Below are 27,564 nucleotides of genomic sequence, written 5' to 3'. Positions count from 1 at the left end.
GAGTGTACGGTAGGTATAAGGGTATGGAGGATATATAGGTTTGGGTATGGGTATGTGTATAGGGAGAGTGGTAGGTGGTCGTGTGGGGGTAATATTTTTGGAAGTGTGAGTTGAGTTAGAGATGGGTTGGGGTAGGTGTCGGTAGGCCCAAAACGGAGATCCGTAGCGAAAGTTATGGTCATTTCCCTGAAGCCCATTTAGTCACACGATCGTGGGCCTCTAGGAACGCAAGGGCCCGATCCTCCACACTAGGGCCCGCATCAATCACTAGTCAAGAACATAAAAAACACGTCGATAAAACCATCGAGTATGTACACTTTTCCGAGATACCAACTAGATAGGGTCTAAAAATTAGAAATTTTGGAGAATAGGACATACCTGGAAGCGAGCGACTTAAAGATAATGACGATAAAGTCGAATCGGGGAGAACGACCACGTAGGATGTGAATAATGAGATCTGGGAGTAGAGGGGGATTAATATATATATATATATATATATATATATATATATATATATATATATATATATATATATATATACACACACACTATATGACTAATAATGACGTTTTCAACTTTTTGGTTAAAATGATTATAAATTTTTAAAAAAAAAATTTAAATTATAATTTTCTTTTTAAGTTTTTAAATCTAAAATTTGAAGATAGATGCTTTAACAAATATATCTAATTCTTATTTGTATGAGAAACTTATACTTTTGGTCCCTTTGGTTTGCTCTGGTATGAACGTTTGATCTAACCTTTTTAATAATTCTTATAACTACTCTTGTGGTTTCCAAATCTTATATGTGTTTAAGCTGGTAAATTTGTTTTCGACTCGTGTAACACACAAAAGGCAATTTTGAAATATTTGTCTTGTGGTTTCCAAATCTTATAATTGTGGGTATGAGTGTACGGTAGGTATAAGGGTATGGAGGATATATATGTTTGGGTATGGGTATGTGTATAGGGAGAGTGGTAGGTGGTCGTGTGGGGGTAATATTTTTGGAAGTGTGAGTTGAGTTAGAGATAGGTTGGGGTAGGTGTCGGTAAATATGTGGTGGGTTGGGTGAGCATGTGGGCATGGGTGTAGGGGTAGGGGTCGGGAGGGTGTGGGGTAGTTGTATATATGTATGGTGGTGGTGTATGTTATATGGGGTGAGGGTGTATGGGCATAGGAGAATGAGTGTGTGGGTGTGGGTGTGGATGTGGATGTGGATGTAGGGAAATGAAGGAAGTATGGGTGCATGTAGGTAGGGGTAAAGTTTAATGGAAGGGTAGTTGGCCCCCCTAAGCCCAACGCCTTACACCATAAGTCCTCAACCCTTATAATTAATCTCTGAGCCTTAATCCCTAAGCTATAAGCCATAATCTATAAGCCTTAAGTCATATTCATTGAGTTCTAAACCCTAAGCATACACCCTAATCCCTAAGCCATATGCCTTGAGCCCTAATACTTAAACCCTAAGCCATAAGCCTTGAGCATTAAGCCGTGATCCATAAGCCATAAGTCATTAGCCTTAAGCATTAAGCCATGAGCTATAAGTTATAAGCCTTTTATCACTAATTCATAAGAAATAAGCCCTAATCCATAAGTCATAAACCCTAAGCATAATCCCTGGTCTATAAGTCATAATCCTTAAGCCTTAATTCCTAAGCCATAAGCCTTAATCCCTAAGCATCAGCCCTAATCCCTAAGTCATAACCCCTAAGACCTAAGTCATAAGTCATAAGCCACAAGCCATAAGACGTAACTCATAAGCTAACCATAATTCATCGGTCATAAACCATAAGCCCTAAGCCCTAACTCCTAATCCATAAGCCTTATGCCCTAAGTCACATGTCGAAAGTCATAAATCATAAGCTATAGGTTATAATACTTAAGCCATATGCCTTAATGCATAAAACATAAGTCATAACTGATAAGCTATAAGCCATTAGCCATAATATATATCCCTTAAATCCTAATATGTAAGCCTTAAGCCTTAATGCCATACACCACAATCCATAAGCTAGAAGCCATAAGACATAAGTGTACGCCTTAAGGCATATACCGTAACTCCTAATCCCCAAGTCATTAACAATAAGCCATAAGCTAGAAACCCTAACCGAGATCCAAAATCCAAAAGCCCAAAGTCATAATCCTTAAGCCCTAAACCATATGTCATATGTCATGAACAATAAGTCATATGTCAAAAAGCCCCAAGCCCTAAGCCATGCGCCTTAAACCTTAATCCATAAGCCCTCAGCCAATCGTTTATTTTTTCCGTAAAACGCTCCGTCGTACCGGCGCAACGAAGGATAAGTAATATTCATATATAATATAAATGTAAGTATATTCATATATGAATATACCACCTCCCTCCGCTACCAACACCAACACCTCCGCCACCAACCATTGCTACCTTCGCCACCACCTACCACCGCCGTATTCATATATGAATAATCACTTGTTCTTATACTTATTCATATATGAATAAGTTTCTTCATATATAAATACAGTATATATATATATATATATATATATATATATATATATATATATATATATATATATATATATATATATATATATATATATATATATATATGATCGGTTATGTCGGCCCCGATACGCTGTAGCGTTTAAGCGGCCTATTCGAAATGAGTGACCGACAGTCATTCCCTTGTTCTAAACTTTTTTTTCTCAATTGAACATTCATATATATATATATATATATATATATATATATATAATATATATATATATATATATATATATATATATATATATATATATATATATATATATATATATATATATATATATATATATAAAATTGTCAAAACCAAAACATAATAAAAAGAAAAAGTGCATGAGTTTTCATATAAACATCATAATCAAAATTTTATTTTCCCACAAAATAAAATGAAATTTTCATTTCCCTCTTTCATATTATTTCCCCCGGCCCCAATTTTTCTACCCCTGCATCCAAATCTCGTTCAAAGTTCTCCAAAAAATCAAAAACTAAATTTCAGAACAGGAACATACATTATCATGTTTCCCATCCCCTCATGTTCTCTATGGTTTTGATCCATCATTTATCCCCCACTTACAAAGTAGCCATGACAACATTAGGATATCGAGGTCAACAAACACTCACCAAATCAAAGTGGAGATAATAAAATTAAGCAAAGAGAAATCCAGTGGATCCGATTTCTTGTTTGTTTGTGACTTTGTTCATTTCCACATGGTTTGATTTCTCATTTCCTAAATTGTCAAGTGGATCCCATGCTCTCAAAAATGAAAGTATTGATACTTCTATGAATATGTTACCTATTTTGCAAAATATATGCAAAAGTGCCACTTCGTTTATTTATTTTTCCTTTTAGTATCTATCTTGTACTTTAAATTGCTTCAGTAAAATGATGTAATGGTAAAAGCTTGGGTTCATTGAGAGGTAGGTTATTTATCTTTTTTCGACTGTCTCTTCCAAATTATTATTCTAACAGCATCATACAGTTAAACACTGATCAAATTAATTGGTTTTCAAAGAACGAGTTAATGGGGAGGTAACCATGGTGAAGGACTGTTATTTCTCAAATTGTATCTTAATTTGATTTGTTCATATTTTAGTACTAGTCTAATCTTCTGAGATTGGTTATCTTAGTTCACATTTTAGTACTAGTCTAATCTTTTGAGTTTTGATAATTAATACCTTTTGATAACCATTTCGATGCAGGTCTTGATATGCATGATACTTCCATAAAAGAGAAAAAAATGTTACTTGGAAGTTTGCTTTAGTGTGCATGCTAGTAACTACTTTGTATGGTGTTTCGGCCCCAAATTGACAATATTTTCATTGTTACTTTTTTTAGTTTAAAAAATTGTTGTTTAGATATAATTATAAGATTTCAGTATATGTTTCTATCATTTTAATTGTATTATTTCCAGCACATTGCTTCAAACTCATATTTAATACAATTTATCTACTCAGTCATTCAATTTTTCATTATTTTTTAGAATTTTATGAGCAGAAGTCGAAAATGTGCCCTTTAAAGTTGAATGCTATTGTCGGTATTATCTATGGGAAACTGTTTTGGTTTGACTTTTCAGCTCTAAATTGGAATATAAGAAAACTAAGGCAATTTTACTGCAAAAGGGCAATATGATCTTTTACTTTTTTTGGGTTCTGATGTAGAAATTGGTATAGACCCTAGTAACTATTTATATCCCATTCTAGTAGCTATTTTGTTCGACTTAAAGGAGCCTTTTAGATGCAATTTAACAATTTGTTTTGTGCATTTTGACATCACTCCAACTATTATATGACAAAAATAGGTCCCAAAAGTCAAAGTGATATATAACCAAAACTCATTTGATGTAGGCAATTCCAACAATCATCAAACGAAAAACATGACAATTTTTTGCAAAAACTTTCCGAAAGTCTAATAATACGCTATGTAGTTTGGGTGTGACTCAATGGCTCTCTATAAGACAAATGGTTGACTAGTCAACAAATGGTATTTTGGTGAAGACTATTCTTAAAATTTAGACAAATACTTTTACAAAAAGAATGACCATTACATAATTACATTCACACATTCAATGACCATATTATAATTATACTGATGAGACAATATATTTCTTCTATAACTATATTTACTTATAGACACACATAATAATTGTAACCATAACCAAATCCAACTTATACTCACAATATTTGATTTTTTTCAAAGCCAATTCATCATATTTTGACACATATAACAAAAGGCACGTGACAATAAACTATTAAAAGTAAGTCGTTTTCTTGCTTTTACTAAGTCACTAGTAAACAAAACTCTATGGATACACAAATATTTAATGTGTCCATATGTATCACCTGTTAGCTACGTTGGATTTCATGTGTCTAAAAAGGAACCATGATACAAAAACATATGCAATTGCCTCATGTCAACATATATTTATCTATTGTCTCATATAAAAAAGTATCATAATGTTAAGTTGTAATCGTGACTGATAGTGACATATGACCATAATGTTTGAGTGTGGCTAATACTTGTCACATTTGGTATAATTAAGTGTGGTGAAAGTTTGAATTATCTATACAATGGTCATACAAACTAATTTAAATGTATCAAAAAACAATCTCTAAATTTTTGTAGTGACCTTTGGGCACACTTTTAATAAAAAGTGTGACAGCCCGTTTTTTTATAAGTGTGACCGTAGGTTATTTTTGTACTAGTGATAAATGTATCATTTTAGTGTTAACCATACATTTTTTAACAACAATACACAAAACCAAAAACAAAACCGAAACCGAATCAAAAAAACACTGAAATAAAACAAAAGAACACAGGCAAAGACCGCGAGATGGGACCGAAAAAAGGCCGAATTGGAAAAAGACCGGCACGAGACCGGTCCGAAAAAATCGCACTGTTTTGAGACTGGTCCCAAAAATTCTCGACCGTTTCAAGACTGAATCGAGACCGGTCTTACGCCGCTAATGTGGATATCTATTTATAACTTATACTTATAAGTGAAGTATGAGACGTTCGGGAGTAACACACCCGCTAGTCCCTATATTGCCTCCGCCCATGGAACGCGAATGTCAGGTATTCTTATAGTGTTCAAAAACCCTCTTAAACTAAAAAAAATCACTAGAAGCAACAAACTACTTATATCTTTATTTTTTAAATACCCTCACTACTTATGGGGAATAATCGGGTGCACTGGTATATTAAAAAAGAAAACAATATTTCTATCTTTTGGTATTATTTTTTAGTTTAATGGATTTTTTAAATATTTTAAAAAGTTTGTTACCTATTATGGTATTAACCCTTAGGTTGCGTTTGTTTCGCATAATGTTTTTGAAAGGAAAGAAATATGTCAAAGGAATTGGAATCTGGAGGAATTTAAATCTGAATGTACTAGAAACTTAAATGTGTTTGGTTGATATGGAATAAAATATGTTTTCTATTTGGTTTAGTTTACTGATTTCCTAAAGTAATTGGAAAATTATTTTTGTAATTTAACAAAAATACCCTTTTTAGTGATTTTTTGTACCTTACTTACATTTTTTTAATAAACATAACGAAGTTTTATATAATTACAACATTTTTTATTGAACTCTTCTATAAAATATAAATTAAAAAATAACTAACATGTATTTCGTCTGACACATAAAAATCATTAAAAAATTAAATAGAAATAAAATGATTATATATAATAATATTAAGCAACAAATGTCATTCCTTATTTCCATTCTTAAAAAAAATAATAATAAAATAAAAAAAATTTAACCAAGCACTATGTAAAAAATGTCAAGATACCTAGTTCATAATCATATTACTCTTCCAACATGAACCTCAAAAAATCCTCTCGATCTTCTGCTTCTAAATTCCAAAAACTTAACACGGTTTTCGAATCATGCATTATTTTCCTACTTGCTTTTAACATATCCAAGGTACTCAATGACTGCATTTTGAAATTTCAGGAATCACCATCCAAGCTTTTTTGTACTTTTGTTTCTCCTAGTATTGCTTGATTCATGCTATTAGCTACTTTTTTCAAGTTTTTCTACAAGGAAGTTAGCAGCAATAGTTATTCCCTTAATAACAGCATCAACTCTTTTTCTCTTCTTTGAGCCTATGTTTGGAGATTCTTCATTTTCTGTGGTTTGTTCTTCAAAATCATCTTTTATTGGTTAATATTGTTCTTCATTGTTTGCATCTTCTTTCATTTGGGCAAAATCCTTGGCTTTATTCCCTTAAGCTCTATCCTTTCCATAAATGATACATAAATCCTCGTAATGAGGAAATATCTTATTTCTCCATTTTCATGTCTCTTTATGAACCAATTTTGCATCATAAAAAGGTTGCACAAAAAATTATAATATAAATAATTAAGAAGTAACAAAATATATAAAAGTTTTAATATTGTACCTGTATATAAGAATCCCAAACCGTTGGTTCAGCTATTACATAATGAGTGGAGCTATCATAACAAGAAGCCACGTGTGTCTGTACCATTCACCATATCATAAACGACTTGCCAATCTTTTTTAATGGTTTTGATCCTTGACTCAATGTGGGGTTTACCCAATATGCTAGAGTTAGGAATTTTTTCCTTCAATGCGTTTTCTAGATGTTGTAAGTACCCAGATTTAAAACTATTATCAGTTTTAAATCCTCCCATGTTGATCATATTTACCAATGCTTCCATGAGTTTGGCATCTTCAGTTATTGTCCAGTTGCGATAGTTTCTGCTTTTTTCCAATATGCCTACTGTTATAAACATAAACATTATATGAAACAATGCATGAAATAAAAAAAATACCCAACCATATATATAACAAATATAACTGGAAAAAACAAATTAACCTTCATTATTAAAAATAACAAACGTTGCACAAATTCGTTCATAGTAAATGATAAACATAACAAAAGGACAAAGGATCAATGTGTATTATTCCAAGAATCAAGCATAGTTTGCACTAAGTTGTTTCTAAATGTAGTCCACTCGGTTGATACACCAACAGAAGTGATATGATCATCGTCTCCACTGCCGACATCGCTGGTTCCCTCGTCTAGTTCAAATCGGTTCTCAAATGGACCAATTATCATTTCCGGCCTTATATAATTATAAAGAAGAGAACATATCATTATGATCTTATTTTTTAAATCAATTGGATAATATAAGTTATCCCTTAAAATTCCCCATCTTGCCTTCAAAATACCAAAACATCTTTCTATAACATTTCTCGCAGATGAATGTCTCATGTTAAATAATTCTTTAGGTGTAGTTGGTTGGTGTCCACCACGCCAATAATTCAAATGATATTTTTGACCTCTATACGGGGCTAAGAAACATTTACCATTTGTATAACCAGCATATATATACATACTCGGTCTCGCGACCTTCAATCCATGTGGCCTAAGTAGGGCATCTTGAAGCACTCTACCATCTGCAGTTGAGCCCTCCCAATCCCAATAAAACATAGATAAATAACATATCTTGTGAACACACCCCTAAGATATTTGTGGCAATATCATTTTTTCTTGTCTTGTATTTAGGCTTGTCTTTAACTTGCACTAAGCACTTTATGTGTGTTCCATCTAAAGCTCCTAGATAGTTCTACACGATATACAAAAAAATGGTTATATGTCATATCAAGCAATTCGTGTACTAATTGAAAACTTTTATAAGTAGTACTTATACCTTGAACCACTTCCATCTTTGATCTGTAGAATTTTCTGTAACGGGTTCGGGTTTCTTAAGCAAATATGGATGCAACCTTATCACCGCATTGCAAACTCATGTAACAATTTTGCTAATTGTTTCTCCAAAACACTGGAAGCGACCTATCATGACCCAATTCTTCACATTATGTGCAATAATGTGAAGAAATATGGCACTTGCTCATCAATATTCATATGTCTAGTTGTTCTTAACCACCTAATGTGTGAAGCATGTCACACAACTTTGTGAAACATCTTCGGGTCATCCTAAGGTGTGATATGCATGTAGTGTCGCTTTTGTAAGCGTATTTATGCAATATTGCTTGTCGATCCACATTCGACGATATGTTTTTGATACGTGGTTTACACCTCCCCCCCTATATATTTGTGGTAACTTGCACACTATGATAAAAAAAAACATGTAATAGTTGTCATAACTTCATTCCAAAATGTAATGGTTATTTGACTTATATTTTTTTTATATTTATTTCTAGTCAGACTAAGCCATGCTATTTCCTCCTCATCTCCCACAAAAAGAAAATTATTCACTTCAAAGACTTAATATTATTATTTTAATCGTCAGTTAATTGTCACATTATACACAAGAGATGGTGTTAACATGATGTATTTCAAATATATAAATAATAAATTTATATTGTCCATTAACAAAAAGCATTTGGCCTTTTCTTAGTAACAACGTCCTTTAATCATACAATCATATATGGATAATCAATAATGACATTTGACGTTGGTAACGCGTATATCAAATATATAAATAATAAATTTATATTAATATTAAATTACACATTTATTGAGTATTGTATTTATAAATGCAAATTTCTTGTATGAAAAACGCATATTATATGTAAAATGAATTTATCTTAAGTCAAATTTTGTTTTAATTAACATATTTTCAAAATCAAGGTCAAAAGTGACATAATGTTTTGGCTACCAAAAGTTTCTGTGTTGAAATATGAAAGAAGAGTTATTTCTTTCCCCATCAAAACAAAATGATGTTCCTGTTTCTTCCAATCCTAATTTTTCAGCAAACCTGTCACACCCCAAAACCGGAATGGCGGAAACGTTCTGGGGTGGAGGACCTCATGTGTAGCATGACAACCAATGAATAATAGCAATCATAGCAAGTCAACCATTACAGTGAATAAAAATGTTTACATCAGTTTGAAACTTTGTCTGAAACTTTGTTTGAATTACATCCAATAGCTATGTATAGTAAAAACATAAAACTCTTATTGTTCCAGTTCCTCAAAAATCCAGCAAGTACCTGTTTACTGATTTCCTGAGAATACAAGTAGTTTTAAAGGGTATCAGCATAAAGCTGGTGAGTTCATAAGCGGTGGTTTGTAATGAAAATCGTTGATGAGTTCGTAAAAGTGTTTTGCGTTGTTTCAAGAAAATCCGATATTTTCTTTAATGAAGATGCAGTGTTCTCAATTCTGTATGAAATCGTGAATGTTTGTTACTGAAAACTGTAGTGGTGCGCGAAAGTAATACTTCATGTGACTAGCAAATGCTAATCACGATGCATAAGTATTTCGTACGTGAAACCATTGTATGTTCAGTTCTATTTGTAAACTCTGAAAGTTTTCCAGTTGTAGTGTGTATTAGTTCTATTTAGTGTAAATAAAACTGTTGAAGGGTGTCAAGTAGTAAACTAAAGGTGATTTATACATATTGTGAGTTGTATAACCATGCTTGATATGACTAGAGACATTTCCAACGTTCTTCAGGCGTCGAGTTAAATGACATTTGTCACCCTAGGCATGCCTGCCCAACTGTAGCTAGCAGTTCGGGTGTGGGATTGTCAGTCCCAAATAGATCTATTCACAAATCTCACGCTCTCCCTCCAGGAGACTCTAGTTATACTATGATAGGATTTATCCCTGTACACCTAAGGGTACAATAGTGAAGTAGCGCCTCACAGTATCGTACAATCTAGTTTACATGTAGTGTAGTAGTGTTCTACCATAGTGAAAATCCGTATGTATACCGTATGTAGTGATAATTATAGTTATGAAAACCATGATAAGGTAGTGGGGTAACTGTAAACTGTTTCTGTCTTAGCGCATATGTTTAGTAGTGAAAGTTTTCTGTACTGGTTATGTTTAGAAGAATCCCAAACTATACCGATTATAGTTTGCATGTATAGTGAATAGCGTGTCCGGAAAACTATGCAATTTTAGTGAAAACGTCCCTTATGCTCAACATAGTACAAAAGGGTTAAAGTATGAGATTTGCATAAGTTTTGAAAACATTTATGTTCAGCTTGTATTCCCCCCTGAAAACATTAAAAATACGGAAAATGTAGGGGTATGAACTCACAGTTGTTGCGTGAAAGTGCTGACTGAAATGAAGATCCTCGAGTTGTTGCACGTGACACTTAACGGAATCGTATTATCAAATAAATATGTATATGTATCTAAATTAGCGATTTCGTTAGATAAAGTGTTAAAAGAACACTTGTGTTCGGTTGAGGAATGTTACCGGGACTTGATCGAATCGAGGAAAGTGGGTTTTCAGCCAAAAGCACTACTTAGAAAGGTGTTTACGGTCGACAGACAGTTTACGACCGTGAATAGGGTTTACGGCCGTGAACTGGGGTTTACGGTTTTTGAAGGATTGGTGAGTTTACGGTCGTAAACTCAAGAACAGGGTTTACGGTCTTTGAAGGCTTGGACCGTAAACTCAAGAACAGGGTTTATGGTCTTTGAAGGCTTGGACCGTAAACTCAAGAACAGGGTTTACGGTCCTTGAAGATGGACCGTAAACTCAAGAACAATGGTGCTGATTTCGAAGAGATAAGTGCTCTAGACGTCCCGAAGTGACTCCAAACGGTGTTTCTCGATGTTTTCCTGAAGTTTGAAGGTGTTTTTAGGTGTTTACGGTCAAGGTTTTTAGAGAGAGAATGAGAGAGTTTTCGGCCAGAAGTGTTCAAATGGGGGTGGGGGTCTCATATTTATAGGGGTTTTGTGGTCGGTGGTGGGGGGTCCACCCTTTGCTGGCCGTAAACGGGTATACGGCCGTAAACGAGTTTACGGTCGTAAACTCACTTAGGCCGAAATTGTTTGATTTTTCGAGATATTCGGGTTTCCGCGCGATTTTTGGTTCCGACTCGTAAATAATTTAATTATATATATAACTAGATTATTTTCTTAAACCAAGAAGTTTGACGGAAAAGTTAATGAATTCGAAATTTTATTAACGGAAATCGCGTAACGGAAACGGACAAAATTTCGGGTTGTCACAAAACCCATATGACAAATGGATCTTAAAACCAGTGATTTCACAGAGGCAAATAAAAAAATTATCGTAGAGGGTAAAGCACAAACACCTACACCTGATGTGCATACGTATAAAAACAGTAATTTCCCATCCCATCAATAAATCTAAGCCCAAAAAATTTACAAGTCAGGATACATGTATAGAGAATTCTTGATAATTTATCCAAAGAAACCATAGATGAAGTACAATAGCGCTGATATGAATATATATATTATGTCATTGTATATGAAGCAAAGATGAAAGCACATACTTAAATTGTATAAATCAATAGTAAAACACAGTTGGTTGCAAAAACAAAAGAAGGATTCGAGAGGCTTACTTGTAAATGGAGACGATACAACAACTAACAAGAACAGCGACGAACCATAGAAATACAATGGCACAGCAGCAACGATCTATAACGATCGATAGATGTAATCGTTTGGAAATGCGAATGACGAAATATATAATCAATGAGCATGTAATCGTAGAAGATATGAAAATCAAAGAGTTGATTTCTTTTTTTGATTTCACGCATAATAATAGGAGGACAGTTGTTTAATTTCAAACAAAATATAAGGAATTGAATTTAGAATCTTGTTCAAGGATGGAAGAATTGGAAATCTTTCAATTAAGGAATGAAATTCTTATTATGGAAATTCTTAGGGAAAATGACATATACACCCTATAAACTTTCTAGGGTTTACCCTTTTAGTCCCTTAACTATTTTGATGGCTTTATGAGGGAAACAAGTCTTTTTTGTCGGGCCGATTAAGTCCTTTTGGCCAAAGTGAAGGGGTCACTCGGTTACCCCTTTGCCAAATTGGCATTTGTTGACCAATTCCCCTAAATTGACTTTGATTTTTTCCAATTTGTTGACCAAACTTGCCGCATCACCAACTGTGCTCTGTTTGAGTTCTTTAATTTGGAGAGTTCAAGGAGACTTCTTTGATGGCAGTCCTTTTGACTAGCCCTCACTCCATCAAACCCTATTCATCGTAAAATCAAATCTCAAGGAAATTAGACCATGCTCTCGTTGTCTCATTTGTCTAGCAGAAAATGTGAAAGGAAAAGGGCCAAGACGGATCAACGGCTTCAGAGGGGGTGTTTGTCTTCGAAGTCGACCGGTAAGGTGGAGGGTGGGACAGAAACCGATTTTCGGAGATCAAGCTTTTAAATCGACGTTGTAGAGACTGAAAACGATAGCAATAGTCGATCTCTTGAAAATATTCTCTCTCAGTTTGAAGAAAGCATCGTCGATCTCTTTCCTTCTTCGACGACCTTTTCCATAAACTTCGTGTTTAGAAGACATGGGGTTTCAAGGGGATTTGTTCTTGGGTTCAAGGGGTTTCAAGCCCTGGACTTGTAAACCCAATTAAAGAAGACGAAAGGGGTTTCGTTATACACCTACATTCAGTACCAGACCATAAGACGCTCCCAACACCACCAGATTCCTTTAGTCCCTGTCTTTGGAGCTCTAAAATCCAACAGGTGGTGGTGTTCGTTTTACATATGGATGGTCAGCAAGAAGGTGGGTCTTGTTGGGTCGGGTACACTTATACTAAGCATGAATATATGAGAACCTGAAGAAAAAAATTGGTTTTGTAGGTTTTTTTGAGTTTTGTTTAGATTTATAGCTATTATTGTTAAAAATGGAACTGGGTGCAGACAATGAATAGAGGAAAGTAAGAATAGAGGTGTTATGGTCTTGTGCTCGACCAAATGTTTAATTTATTGTAATCTGGTATGCCTAGCACTAGGACCTCAACGATGACAGATGAAGAACAAGCACTTAGCGGAGAGGCTGCTCTCTACACCCATCGACAAAGCTTGACATACCGATCCATAAATTAGATTTGATCCGGGTATAAATTCCTTCCGGGTCTTGTGTATGTAGTTGTGAGATGTTCTTCACTGATAATGATTGTATGTGGGTTTTTTTGGTTTGAAGTTTCTCACATGGGTCACCGAGAAGATGAATCGGATGGGGGAGGGCACTAGTTGTCGGTCGGAGATGACAGAAAGACAGGAAACACCACAACCTGGATCGATCAGATGGGTCGGGGCATGACGGATCGATGAATAAAAAGGGTGGGAGGAGACTATGGAAGGAACTTGCAGGTGTGCGTATGTGAGAGAGATAGAGAGAGATAGGTGGATTTAATTTATTTTTTCTAATCAACTAAAAGTCACATATGTCTATTAACCGGCTAAAAAAGGTTAAGGGGACTAGATCAACATGTCATTAAACACTTTATTTCCTTAAAAGGCTCGAAAATAATTTTAGGGATTGAATGAGCAAAGTCAAAATACATAGTAAGGCTAATGTGTCATTTTCCCGAAATTCTTATTATGGAAATCTAACTTCATTCATTTGTTAAGCTTGTACACGTTTTCATCTTGATTTTAGTTTCCAATTCTTTTTAATTCCTAAGGAATTGTGCAAAACAAACATGCCCTTACTATTGTTAAAGATCACAATGACCTAGAGAATCATACTATGCAAAAATTGTTCATCTAAAATTCATTTTTGCACAACGTTTCTTCATCAATATATGTGACCATAATCTCACAGTTCCCCTTATTCTTAAGTATCTCTAAACAAAAACCATAAGTTTCCAATAAAGCAACCATCATCAAATAGTTCTCTCACCTCTCTCACACATATATCGGATGAACCTCTTCCCTGACGCAACGTGGATCAACCCACCCCTCTCCCTGTGTAACGTCAACGAAATGTTGTGCGTCGAACAACTCAAAAAGTGTGTCAAACAACATTACCAATATGAACTTGTCTTTAGTTCCATCATTATCATTGTCTTTATCGACAACATTAAGGACCAAAGGTTTTGGTTGTTTTCCAACAGCCAAACCGACAAAAGTTAGATTTTTTGTCAATGTTTCTTTCTTTTTTCTTCTTTTTGGATTAAAAGAAAAGAATTAAAAGATAGGACACACGCATAACTAAGGTTCCTCATGATCAAAACTACCCCAGAGCATAATACCAATAACTAGAAATATATTTGTTTCTAACATGTTAACCAACATCTGATTGATGATTAAATTTAGCAAAATATAATTGTTTTAGATACTATCCACTCGATTCAATTTTTTCCTTCTCTGCATCAATTTTTTTAATCTTTTCTTCAAGAACTGCATCTTTACCCTTATTAATTCGCTCCTTAGCTGCATCCTCTTCTGTCTTCTTCCGTTGCAAAAACTTGACAACTCCTTCCAACACAACCTCCTGATCATCGGATTTCATGAGTTCCTCCGCCACCTCCGCGGGTGTAACCTTGGTGCCACGGAGTAAGTCTTGGATTTCAGTAAATCTCCAATGGTGGTCAAGAATGTTGAGATAGTTAGCAGCTAGTGTTTTGAACCCATCAATGGTCAAATACGACATGTGAATGTGCACATCCATCCTTCCTGGTCGAAGCAATGCTGGATCGAGTCTTTTTTTGTGGTTCGTTGTAAAGATTATGATACGTTCATCCCCACAACACGACCATAACCCATCTATGAAGTTTAAAAGTCCCGATAAAGAAAACTACACAACAAGAAAAGAAACAAAATCATAAGCTAATTCCGATCCAGGGGTAAAGTAGCAAAAAGGAAGTTAAATAAACAAACCTGGGAAAAACGTTTAGGTTGAACAGGAGATGTGCAGGAGGAAGAGCTTGTTCTCTTCCGATCATGCGTTTGTTTGCTACAATCAATATCTTCGATCACAATAATGGATCGATTAGATGTGTTTAACATCATTTTCTTCAAACAAGAATCACTCACAACATTATTCAACTGTAGATCATATATATCAAACTTAAGGTAGTTCGCCATGGCAGCAATCAAACTCGATTTCCCAGTTCCCGGCGGACCATACAGTAGATACCCTCTCTTCCACGCCTTCCCTACTTTCTTGTAAAAATCCTTCCTTTTAAAAAAAAATCCAAATCGTCAATGATGGTCTTTTTCATAATCGGATCCATAGCTAATGTATCAAAGGTTGATGGATGATCGAGATTTACTGATTGCTTCTTATCATAACCGCTACAGTAGCCTTGTAGGTTATGAAGCTTTACGAATTTTTTCTGGTTTTCGAGTTCCTCAGCTTTTTGAATGATCCATGGCAAGTAAGAATTTATTATTTTCTCTTTGTATTCTTTCTCGAATTTCAGCTTGATGAATTTTTTCTCCGGGATTTGACCGCCGTTAGTCTTCTCCTTAGGCGGCACGATGACGTACTTCCATGCAACTGAGATTCCCTCAAACGAATCTTCTATCGTCTCCGATTTTGCAAACTTGACATTGATTTGGTCGTCTTTCAAGTTTATAGTTATCCTAGAATCATGGAAAGATAACATATTTAATAAGGTTTGAAATCAAAATATATAAAGCGAAGAAGAAATAATTAATATTGAACAATCACATGAGACGTTTGGAATCGATGTTGACTCTGGAACAAAGGAAGACTTCGGCGGCATCGAACATCTGGTTTGGGGACATGTCGTCTTTCTCGGCGGCATCGAACATCTGGTTTGGATCAGTTCCTTGTTTGGTTGCGGACTTAGGGAATCGGTTGTTTGTCCGAAGGTCGTTTTGAATCTTAGTTATATATTATGTGTATGTATATAGATATAAAAGTCCTTCATTCAGTTCAATACCTTTGGGTAGCAAAGGTATGCAAACATGTTCATTCATACAAACAACATTGCTAGTAAACTATAATAGGTATAGTTTAGGAAGTCACTAATACTATTACTAGAACAACGAAACAATACTCACTATAAAGAGAATTACATAGAGAATACTATAACGAGAAACAATACTCACTATAAAGAGAAACATACAGAGAACACTATAACGAGAAACAATACATACTACACACTATACACTAGAGAACATACTACATAGTAGACAGAGAGAACATACGCTACACTAGTACATACTATAGAAATACAAGAATACTATAACATTAATGTGAGATACTACTTCATGGCTCGGCATATACTGCTGTGTCACGTTTTGTACCCAGAGTCTCCTGGAGGGAGAACGTGAATTTGTGTATAGATCTATACCGGACTGACCCTCCTACACCTTGCTGCTAGCTACAGTGGGACCTGCAGGTCTGCTGGTGACGAATGTCATATCATTTCGACGTCCCGAACGTCGTGTTATACTGGTCAATCGAGTATGGTTACAATCATATCACATTTTACCTTAATTAACTAACAGCTTAAAGGTAGTTAGTACATTAGTAGTTACCTAGATAAAACTACAGTACATCTTTATTTTTCCCAATTCATTCACATTGTGATCTTCTCACATAAACGGTAATGAGAAACTATATTTTGGTAATGATAGTCATACTTTGGGGAAAACTCACACATTTACAAAAGAACAAACATAGAGAACAGTTGGGTCTTGGTAGAAGACTACTTTAGTAGAAAATATAGGATTTTCTAGGAAGTTTACAAACATTTACATCAAATACTTACAAACTTTTACATCAAACATTTACAAGTACATTCTTCAAACTTATACAAACAATGACACTAAAATACTTATGAACTCACCAGCTTTAATGCTGATTTACGCTTTCAAAATAACTTGTATTCTCAGGTCACAAGTAGACATGTACCGATGGCCAGGTTTTGAGAAGACAGAGCACATTCAAGTCTCATCTTTTATTTTGATTATACATTTTGGTGTCTAATAAACTTCAGAACACATATGTATTAAAATTATTACTATTAATGCAATGGATGATGTTGTTTCTTGCTTACTATTATGCATTGTTGTGATACTGTACATGACGTCCTCCACCCCCGAACGTTTCCAGCGTTCTGGTTTTGGGGTTTGACAGATTGGTATCAGAGCATTGTTTATAGTGAATTGAGTATATCAACTCATAAAAGATATACAACTATAAACACAACGGGATTAAAATACTCTGACCAAGAGTTTATACTTTTAAATAATAAAATATTTAACCTAAGTATACATACCTGCATTCATACTAAAATCAGTGTCACTAGGACGGAACAAAAGTATTACGATTGTTGGACAACACAAGTAGACTTGGGGACATATAATCAGATCTGGGAGTCATATAGCCTGATCAACCATATCTTTCCGAGAAGTGATTGCATGTGCCTAGGAATGGTTGTGATGTTGCAGCAAGTCTAAAAACTTACCAACACTACTACAATGAAAACATTAGAACTTAAACTTAAAATACTATAGGAGTATTTTGTGTTACTATAATTACTTATGTGCAAACTAAAAAGGTCTTTATTAGTATGTCAATAGTTGTTGAGTGGATACACTAAGGTTATATGTGACTAGAGTGTTATAGACTTAAAATCTGAGATCTTTGCTTTACTTCCTGTTCCTTGTTTGGTTGTGGACTTAGAGTTAGGATCACTTATTCGAGGGTCTATCCTGTTTTGGTTACATATGACTGGTATGCACTACGCAAGTATTGGAGTAACTGGTAAGGATCATCTTATAATTATCTTAATTAGTACGTCTATTAATTATTTCTTTTATCCCTATTCTCGTGCATATAACATGGCTGGATTCCATATCCCCGGAGACCCGTACTTCCCCAACCAAAATAACGGAGGATGGCTCGATGTCGAGCCGGTAGAAGAACCTGCGATTCCATTGGACGATAACTTTGCTGAGAACTTCCCGGAGGATTCTGACTCCGAGCCAGAAGTCAATGACCTAACTCTGGTGGCTCAAAACCCAAATCCAAACCTAGGTCCGGCTTTTCAAGGCCTGACGTCTCTGTGGGTGGAGAGTCTGGAGACCTGGAGTCAGGAACAGGGCCAACCCATCCCGTTCAATGGAGACCGAAGTTTATACAACGTGAGCGAAGGAGGCTCAGCGGACAGGGTCCTGCCTATCCTGGTCTGCAGGGTTGCTCGTAACGAAATTCAGGGAAGGACAGCCCTCCAAAGAATTGCGGAACTTGACGCCAATACAGGGGTGAACACTGTCCGCATTCGTTAGTCGGAAGATACTATTGAGAGGGCTGAAAGGGACCGTGAGTCTCTACTTCAAGTGCTAGCTGAGACTAGGGCTGAGGTCATAGAGCATCGCGTGTGCCAGCGAGTGTACGAGCGACGCCTTCTGGAAATGGAACGTTTGATGGATGATTTAAGGGTTCGCCCAAGGGGTTCCCGTCGTCAGTAGGGGATACTCTTCTCATCTCTTTTCTTTTGGATATAACTTAGGTCTATGTAAAAACTCTAGTTTTAGTTTCCTGTCTATGATAAGACCTTGAACTTTCGGTCGATAGGTCTTTATTCTGTCAAAATTTTCTCATCTTGGTATGATGTAAGACCTACTCTTAGGTCATTTTTCCCAAACTTATTGCATCTGTAATACCAGTATTATTGACAGATATCTAATCTCGTGGAAATTAATATCCAAATGCTTACATCTTTCTAGTACTAGATTTCTATTCAATCATACTCTCATTTGTGTTGTTGGACTATGGGGAGTTAGTTCATGAGTCACTCGTATCATACTCACTACTGAATTCTTACCAATATCTTCATCTCTGTGATCTTATAGCTACAAGATGCCTCCACGCCGAGTAACGAGGCGCATTGCTCAGAATCAAACACCTCCTCCTCCTCAATACAACCCAGCAGCTATCCAGGCTGCTGTGAATGCGGCTGTTACAGCAGCTCTAGCACAATTCACCACTACCGGCACTAGCGGGAGTGGAACTAATGTGCCTCCCTCTGTTGCCGAAGCTCCAGTGCGCTCTAGGGAGTGCTCATATAAAGACTTCACCAGATGCAAACCCAGGGCCTTCAATGGAACTGGCGGAATCATTGCCCTCTCGCAATGGTTCGAGAAGAAGGAGTCGATCTTTGAGATCTGCTCCTGTCCGGAAGGGAGCAAGGTAAAATTTGCCGCTTGCACCTTCGCGGACCGAGCTCTAACGTGGTGGAACAGCCATGTCAAGTCGCTATATCTTATAGTGGCAAATGCCATCGGCTGGGAAGCTCTTAAGGAGCTTATGATCGAGGAATACTGCCTGAGGGGCGATGTTCAGAAGTTAGAGCAGGAGCTCTGGAGCCTAACCATGAAGGGCTCCGACATAGTCTCCTACACTGCCAGGTTCAGCGATCTGGTAGCGCTATGTCCGGGAATGGTCCCTTCTGAAGCAAAGAAGGTGGAAAGGTATATCTGGGGGCTGGTGCCTCCATTTCCGGGGAACGTCCTAGCTTCCAACCCCACTACCTTCGATAGTGCCAAGCGATTGGCACAAAGCCTCATTGACCATGGGGTGCGAACCCCGTCAACAACAACCCGAGCCATCTCAAAACCCTCCAAAGCCGCTGACAACAAGCGGAAATTCTGGGATGACAAGAAGAAGTAGAAAGCTACCAAAAAGCAGCAGGTCGTAGCTATTCATGCTGCGATAGCACCTGCCGCTGCTGCACCGGTAAAGCAGTACGCGGGAAACTTGCCGAAGTGCAATAAATGCAACTTCCATCACAATGGACACTGCCGGGAAATGCAGTGCTCTAACTGCAACAGAAAGGGGCACACTGCCCGTTTCTGCAAGGCTCCGGCAAGGCCAATCACCCAAGTCCCCGGCGCTGGTGTGGGCCAGACTTGCTACGGATGTGGCGAGGCGGGCCACTACAAAAGGAACTTCCCGAAGGAAGGGAATGCCGGCGGAGTGGGAAGAGTTTTGGCTATAGGCCACGAGGAAGCGGTTGCCGACCCTACAGTGGTCACTGGTACGTTTCTCCTCGATAACTCATATGCATGCATAGTGTTTGATAGTGGAGCGGAGAGGAGTTTCGTGAACATGAAATTTGCTCATCTGCTTAAGCATAAATCGCATGCACTTAGAGAACCGTTCACTGTAGAAATGGCTAATGGGAAGACAGAGAGCACTAGCTGCATATACATAGGTTGTACACTAACACTAGATAGCCATTCATTTCCAATCGACCTCATGCCGGTCTCAATTAAAAGTTTCGACATCATAATCGGCATGGATTGGTTGAGTTCTCATCGTGCCAACATCATGTGTTATGAAAAGGCTGTTCGCCTTAATTTGCCATCTATTGAAACTCTAGTTATCTACGGCGACAAACCCGGCATGAACCTTCGTATCATCTCAAGCATTCAAGCCCATAAATTCTTGCGAAAGGAATTCCGCGCATTCCTTGCTCATGTTGTCGATGTGAGCCAAGATTCCACAGACATAAAGAACATTCCAGTAGTACGCGATTTTCCCGACATCTTTCCAGAAGAACTCCCAGGATTACCTCCACAACGTCAATTCGAGTTCAGAATCGACTTAGTTCCAGGGGCTACCCCCGTAGCCAAATCGCCCTATCATCTAGCACCAGCCGAGATGCAGGAACTATCCAGTCAACTTAACGAACTGCTCAGCAAGGGCTTTATTAGACCAAGCTTCTCACCCTGGGGAGCACCGGTCTTGTTCGTCAAGAAGAAAGACGGATCGTTCCGTATGTGCATCGACTATAGAGAACTTAACAAACTAACCGTAAAAAATCGTTACCCTCTGCCTCGTATTGACGATATGTTTGACCAACTCCAAGGGGCGAACTTCTTTTCAAAGATAGACCTAAGGTTCGGGTATCACCAATTACGAGTGCTTGGGGAGGATGTTCCGAAGACAGCCTTCTGAACTCGTTATGGACACTACGAGTTTGTAGTGATGCCGTTCGGATTGACTAATGCGCCCGCAATATTCATGGATTTAATGAATCGGGTTTGCCGTCCTTACTTGGATCAGTTTGTCATCGTCTTCATCGATGAGATACTTATCTACTCTCGTAGTAAGGAGGAGCATAGTCAACATCTGTGACAGGTCTTAGAAACACTGCGATCAGAGAAGCTTTATGCGAAGTTCTCGAAGTGTGAATTTTGGATCCGAAGAGTCGAATTCTTAGGGCATGTGGTTAGCGAAGAGGGAATCCACGTGGACCCTTCCAAAATGAAAGTCATTGAGAACTGGTCAGCACCGAAGACGCCTACAAAATTTCGACAATTTCTAGGCCTCGCTGGCTACTATCGCAGGTTCATTCAGAACTTCTCTCGGATTGCGAAACCTCTTACAACACTGAACGAGAAGAGCATGGCCTTTGACTTGGACGAGAAGCAAGAGAAAGCGTTTCAAACGCTAAAGCGAGCCTTATGCACCTCACCGATACTGTCCCTCCCAGAAGGGATAGAAGACTTCGTGGTCTATTGCTATGCGTCCAATCAAGGGCTCGACTGTGTTCTGATGCAATGAGGTAAGGTCATCGCCTACGCCTCAAGACAGCTGAAGATACACAAGGTCAACTACACTACACATGATCTTGAGTTAGGAGCAATAGTGTTTGCTCTGAAGATCTGCAGACACTACCTGTATGGTACGAAAAGCACTATCTTTACAGACCACAAAAGCCTACAACACATATTTGACCAGAAGGAGCTCAACATGAGACAACGACGGTGGGTCGAGCTACTCAGTGATTAGGAATGTGAAATTCGTTATCATCCCGGCAAGGCCAACGTAGTAGCTGACGCCCTAAGTCGGAAAGAATACTCTGGTTGTAGAGTCAAATCATTGACTATGACTATCCATTCACACTTTTCCACACAAATTAAGGAAGCTCAGCTCGAAGCTTTGAAACCTGAAAATGTGGCGGGTGAATCCCTAAGAGGGATGGATAAGAACTTGGTGGTCAAGGGTGGCGGAGCCTTATATCTCATGGATCGGATCTGGACACCAAAACACGGTGGTTTCAGAGACTTGGTCATGACCGAAGCTCACAACACTCAATATTCCGTCCACCCAGGTTCGGATAAGATGTATCTAGATTTTAAGAAGTTATACTGGTGGCCTAATATGAAAGCAGAGATTGCTACCTTCATGAGTAGATGCCTTACTTGCGCTAAGGTTAAGGTCGAATACCAGAAACCATCAGGTTTACTTCAGCAACCGGAGATACTTGAATGGAAGTGGGAGCAGATCACGATGGAGTTCATAACCAAATTGCCCAAGAAAACGGGTGGTCTCGATACCATATGGATGATCGTAGACAGGTTAACAAAGTCCACACACTTCCTGCCTATCAAAGAGACTGACAAGATGGAGAAACTAACCAGAACATACATCAGGGAGATTGTACGACTGCATGGTGTTCCCATATCCATTATCTCTGATAGATATAGTAGATTCACTTGAAGGTTCTGGCATTCGCTACAAAGTTCCCTAGGAACTAGGCTGGACATGAGTACAGCCTAACATCCACAAACCGACAGACAAAGTGAGAGGACTATTCAGACTTTGGAAGATATGTTGCGAGCCTACGTGATAGACTTTGGGAAGGCATGGGAAAATCACTTACCCCTTGTCGAGTTTTCCTACAACAATAGTTATCACACGAGCATAAAGGCTGCTCCATTTGAATCCCTCTATGGCCGCAAGTGCAGATCCCCTCTGTGTTGGGCTGAGGTGGACGACACGCAGTTAACTAAAGGATGAGTTTCTGACAGCACTCTCACAGGTCCGGAAATCATTTGGGAAACGACAGAGAAGATCGTTCAGATTCATGAACGATTGAAAGCCTCTAGAGACCGACAGAAAAGCTACGCAGACAAGAGCAGGAAACCGTTGGAATTCCAGGTGGGGGACCGTGTTCTATTGAAGGTCTCACCCTAGAAGGGCTTGATACGCTTCGGAAAGCATGAAAAGCTAAATCCAAGATACGTAGGGCCTTTCGAGATTCTCGCTAGAATCGGCCCTATAGCTTACAAACTCAAACTACCTTGCGAACTTAGTAGCATACATTCTACTTTCCACGTCTCAAACTTGAAAAAGTGTCTGTCCGACGAGACTCTTGTAATCCCACTCGACGAGATCGAGATCAACGAGAGCCTCAACTTCGTGCAAGAACCTGTAGAGATCTTGGACCGAGAGGTCAAGCAAACGAAGCAAAGCCGTATCCCGATAGTGATGGTTCGCTGGAATGCCAAGCGAGGACCTGAATTCACTTGGGAGCGAGAGGATCAAATGAAACTGAAATATCCTCATCTTTTCGCTTAGTTAGCTGTAACTACTTATTTGCTTAAACTCTAATTTCGGGACAAAATTCTCTCTAACGGGGAGATGATGTGACAACCCGAAATTTCGATTTTGTACAGCTATTCAACTCAATCAAAGTCAGACTTGTTTTCTGCTAACTTTTAGCACTATTTAGAGTCTGTTTGAGCATTTTGAGCCTAGTACATCAAAGGAATGTGTGATAGGAAGTGTCTGTTGAAGTTGTAACCTACCAAACAAGCCTTAAACTTCATCATGTGGAGTTTACGGCCACACCATGTGAGTTTACGGTCCTAAACTCATGGTGACCGTAAACTCATGTCATAGGTACGATATTCCTCCATTACTTCCTCATTCTTCACCATTTCAAGTCTAGAAAACCGATTTCTCTCTCAAGTATCATTGGATCTTCATTTTGTTCTTCAAAAATGTAAGTGTTTCATCCCTTGATTTGTTGATACATCTTCTTATCTAGCATAACCCATTGATTCCATCCATTAACATCATCTTTTGGGTTAGATCTTCAAGAACACCAAGAACACACACTAGTGTTTTGGTCCAAAATCAACCTTTTTAGCTTCTATATCGTAAGTATTACTTCCCTATACTCGATATCTAGTTAAAACACATGTTAAACACCTTGAAAACGTCCTTTTTCCCAAGAACAAGAGGTGTTTACGGCCAAGAGCATCTCCCTTGGCCGGATACCCTAGTTAGAGGTGCATATGAACCATAAATCCTTCCTAAGGCTTGGTCTTGAGTCTAGAACACTTCCTTGTGGTTTGTAAGACCTTAAAGCACCTTTTGGTGCAAATCATCATGAGTTTACGACCGTAAACTCATGAGGTCGTGAACACATGGCCGTATACTCTTGTAGCCGTGAACACATGGCCGTAAACACCATGGTGTGGCCTTAAACCCCTTAGATGCAACCCTTTGTACTTCTAGCACTTGAATCTAAGTGTTTCCTATGTCCTAGGGTGTCTTTCCTTGAATAATTAGTTGTTTAAACACTAATTATATACATATATGTGTTATTATATGCTAAATAGGATCCGTGTGTGTGCTCAAGTCTTCACTTGACACTTAGCATCCTATACCACTCTTTCATCCGAACTACTCACTGCAGGTGAGTTCATACCCCTTAACTTATCTTTTAAATGATTTTAAATGCTGTTAGAACAAAGTTCTAGTAGGATCGATAGATTCTAAGCATGCAAACAATTAAGGACGTAATTATTAACACAAGAATAGCTTTAAAGATGTCATATGATTAAAACTTTAACACCTCAGAAGATCTCGATTAAGAACTTCGACTGTAGAGGTGCTTAGGGTTACAAAACAATAATCAATGATAATCAAGAACGTATGTAATGCATATATGCATTCACTATTTATAGTTAAACCCTACTAGATAATCACGGATGGACATGCCCAATCCGGATATACAAAACAAGCCCATGACGCAACACAATAATACCCAACAATCTCCCCCTTTGCGCCAATGGAGCCGAAAGCTCACTTAGGTTGAGCTATAGAAGACTTCTTGATTGTATTGAACACCTTCGGTATGATGGCCAATAGATGATGACAAAAAGTAATGTACCACCGAAGCATGTCCGTGAAGTTCTTCTTGTCTGCATCAGAATTCTGCTTGCACCGATGGATGATACTGATAATGTGCTCTAAGCAGTCTGTTGAGAATAGATGTTTGTCAACAAGAGCGAACAGAAAACGATTGGCTTCGCCTTTTGTGAACAATACAGTTAGATGTGTAGAGTCAATTTGGCCCATCCTCATTTTATTCACATCTCCTGGTTTCGCTGTTGGCTTGACAGTCGGTTTCTTATTCATCACTTTTGCTATCTCCTGATCCATAGCAGCAACCTCATGGACGTAATAGGCGAACATCCTCTTAAAATGATCCAGTATCGGCTCATATTCTTTCGGATTGGTGAGCAGAATGTTAAACAACAGAATCCAATCATGAGGATTCAAATTTGGAAGATCTGCCAAGGAAATAACCGAAACCGAGTTTGCTGATCCTCAAGTGATTTTGAAACTAACATTTATGAACTTCCCGGCAGGCGAAGGTTTAGTACCTTGGTAGTAACAATCTTCTGTGCACTCCACGTCAAGTACTGAGGTTGACCAAACTTCAGATAGAAGTCGATAAACTCACGATCAACTTTAGGATGAGGGAAAGGAACTTCAACAGTCGAATCAAAACAATGAAATGTGAATGCCTTCCATGTTATCGGCATATCGAACTGTGAATCCTTTGAATTATCACAATCAAAAGAAGCGGCAGGTTCCAGCCAGTAGACGCTTGGAAACTCTATTGCCTCCTTGATGAGTGTTTCTCTTGTCCAGAGAGGAAACAAGGCTTTTTTGTAGTTTAAGGCATCTTGTTCTTCCTTGTTCATCCTTTCCCTTTCCTCAGCCTCCTTCACAACCCTTAAGGTTTCATCCAATTCTACGTCCCTTTTCTTTCTTTTTTGGACCTCAGCAATTGTCTCTCCTTCTTCTTCATCACTGTCATCATCAATTCCCTTCTTTTTCTCTTTATTACCAGAACCCAAAGCTTCATTACCCTTCGGCTCGGTTCTAACTGTGACCTTCGGTTGAGCAGATTGCCAAACTCTTGATGAGAAGAGTAAGCAAGCCATTCCATTGGGGCGGCAAACACGATTTCTTAACCTTTGTGACGGTGGTAAGAACATCAGTGTAGACCATCTCGTAGAGCATCGAGAATAGTTGAGTAGTGGTGATAAAGTCAGGTGAGATCACAGACGAATCCACAACAAGTTGTAATAGTGAACAAAATCTCCCTTTTGAAATCGAAGCCTTGTGAGAGAAGATTTGGAAGTAAATCCTCTCCTTGTTCTTGTCATATGAAGCAGTAGTGTAGACCTGCGATAGGAGGGACATTGGGACTGATTCCACCTGTGTTAGGGAAAGAACTAGAGGAGAATACTTCAAGCATTCAACCACTTGTAACATGTATGAATCGTACAGAAAAGGGTTGAGTTGAATGATCATGTTCTGGTTTGGCTTGATCGAGAGCAATGTGGACGAAGCAGTTTGATTGTGAGAAGATGAAGAAGTCGCCATTGTTGAGTTAATGAAGAAGATGAACAGTTGCAAATCGCCTTGTATATTGAGAGAATTTGTTGTTGGTAAAAGAGACAAATGTAATTAGAAACCCTTTATATACCGTTGCCAGGAGAGAGAAAGAATCGTCATGATAGTGATGAGGTCACTGAAACGTCGCCTGAAAAAGCGCGATGTGACAGGTTGGTTTCTCCCAGGTATACGTTAGCACGCGTGGGTATAGGAACCGTTCAAATTCACGCGCTCAAAACCTTATCCTCAATTCGTCGTTTGAAATTCAGCTTCGCTCCAAAAATTAGGATAACCCCTGTTGCTCCAAAATGTAAACGAACCAACAGCAACCAGAATGTTGGAAAATCATAAAGAGTTTTCGTGCAATAGTGTGACAAAAGATAAAGAAATAAAGCAAAATGTGTATAAGATGTGAGTGATGTCTGTTAGAAGACATAAAGCAGATGATTCCGGGCAAGAATCGCTTCCTTCAAAGTCAAGAGAGACTTGAAGTGCTTGCTTGGTTTCCCGAGAAAATACGATCGAGTTCTTGTAGAGAAACATCGAAAGGCTTCTTTTAATTTATAGGGTAAGGGTAGCTTATCTTCAACCGAACGTCGATTCTTAACATAAGACCGAACGTTGGAAGAAGTACTTGTGAGACCGATGTGGTCTGTTGAACAAGTAGGTTGGATGTAATTTGCTGTGACTAAAGATGTGATAGAAATCTCAAAAACAAAAACAAACTGAATCTTTTTGGGAAGAAAAGCCTTGGTGTTAGACAATTTCATAAAAGACCACGAAAAAAATGAGATTTCATTAGGTAACCAGTAAGATCTTGAATATAATGATTCACCGTCA

General features: G+C 37.9%; 1 pseudogene; it reads right to left on the bottom strand.

Moving 5' to 3' along the window:
• Positions 1-14,589: 14,589 nt before the first annotated feature.
• Positions 14,590-16,031, bottom strand: LOC145164241 (AAA-ATPase At5g17730-like; annotated as a pseudogene).
• Between the last annotated feature and the right edge of the window lie 11,533 nt (positions 16,032-27,564).

The sequence above is a fragment of the Lactuca virosa genome, chromosome 3 (genome assembly GCF_052849685.1).
Source record: "Lactuca virosa cultivar CGN04683 chromosome 3, Lactuca_virosa_CGN04683_v6, whole genome shotgun sequence".
NCBI classification, from domain to species: domain Eukaryota; kingdom Viridiplantae; phylum Streptophyta; class Magnoliopsida; order Asterales; family Asteraceae; genus Lactuca; species Lactuca virosa.
This window is presented reverse-complemented; position numbering and strand designations above follow the sequence as displayed.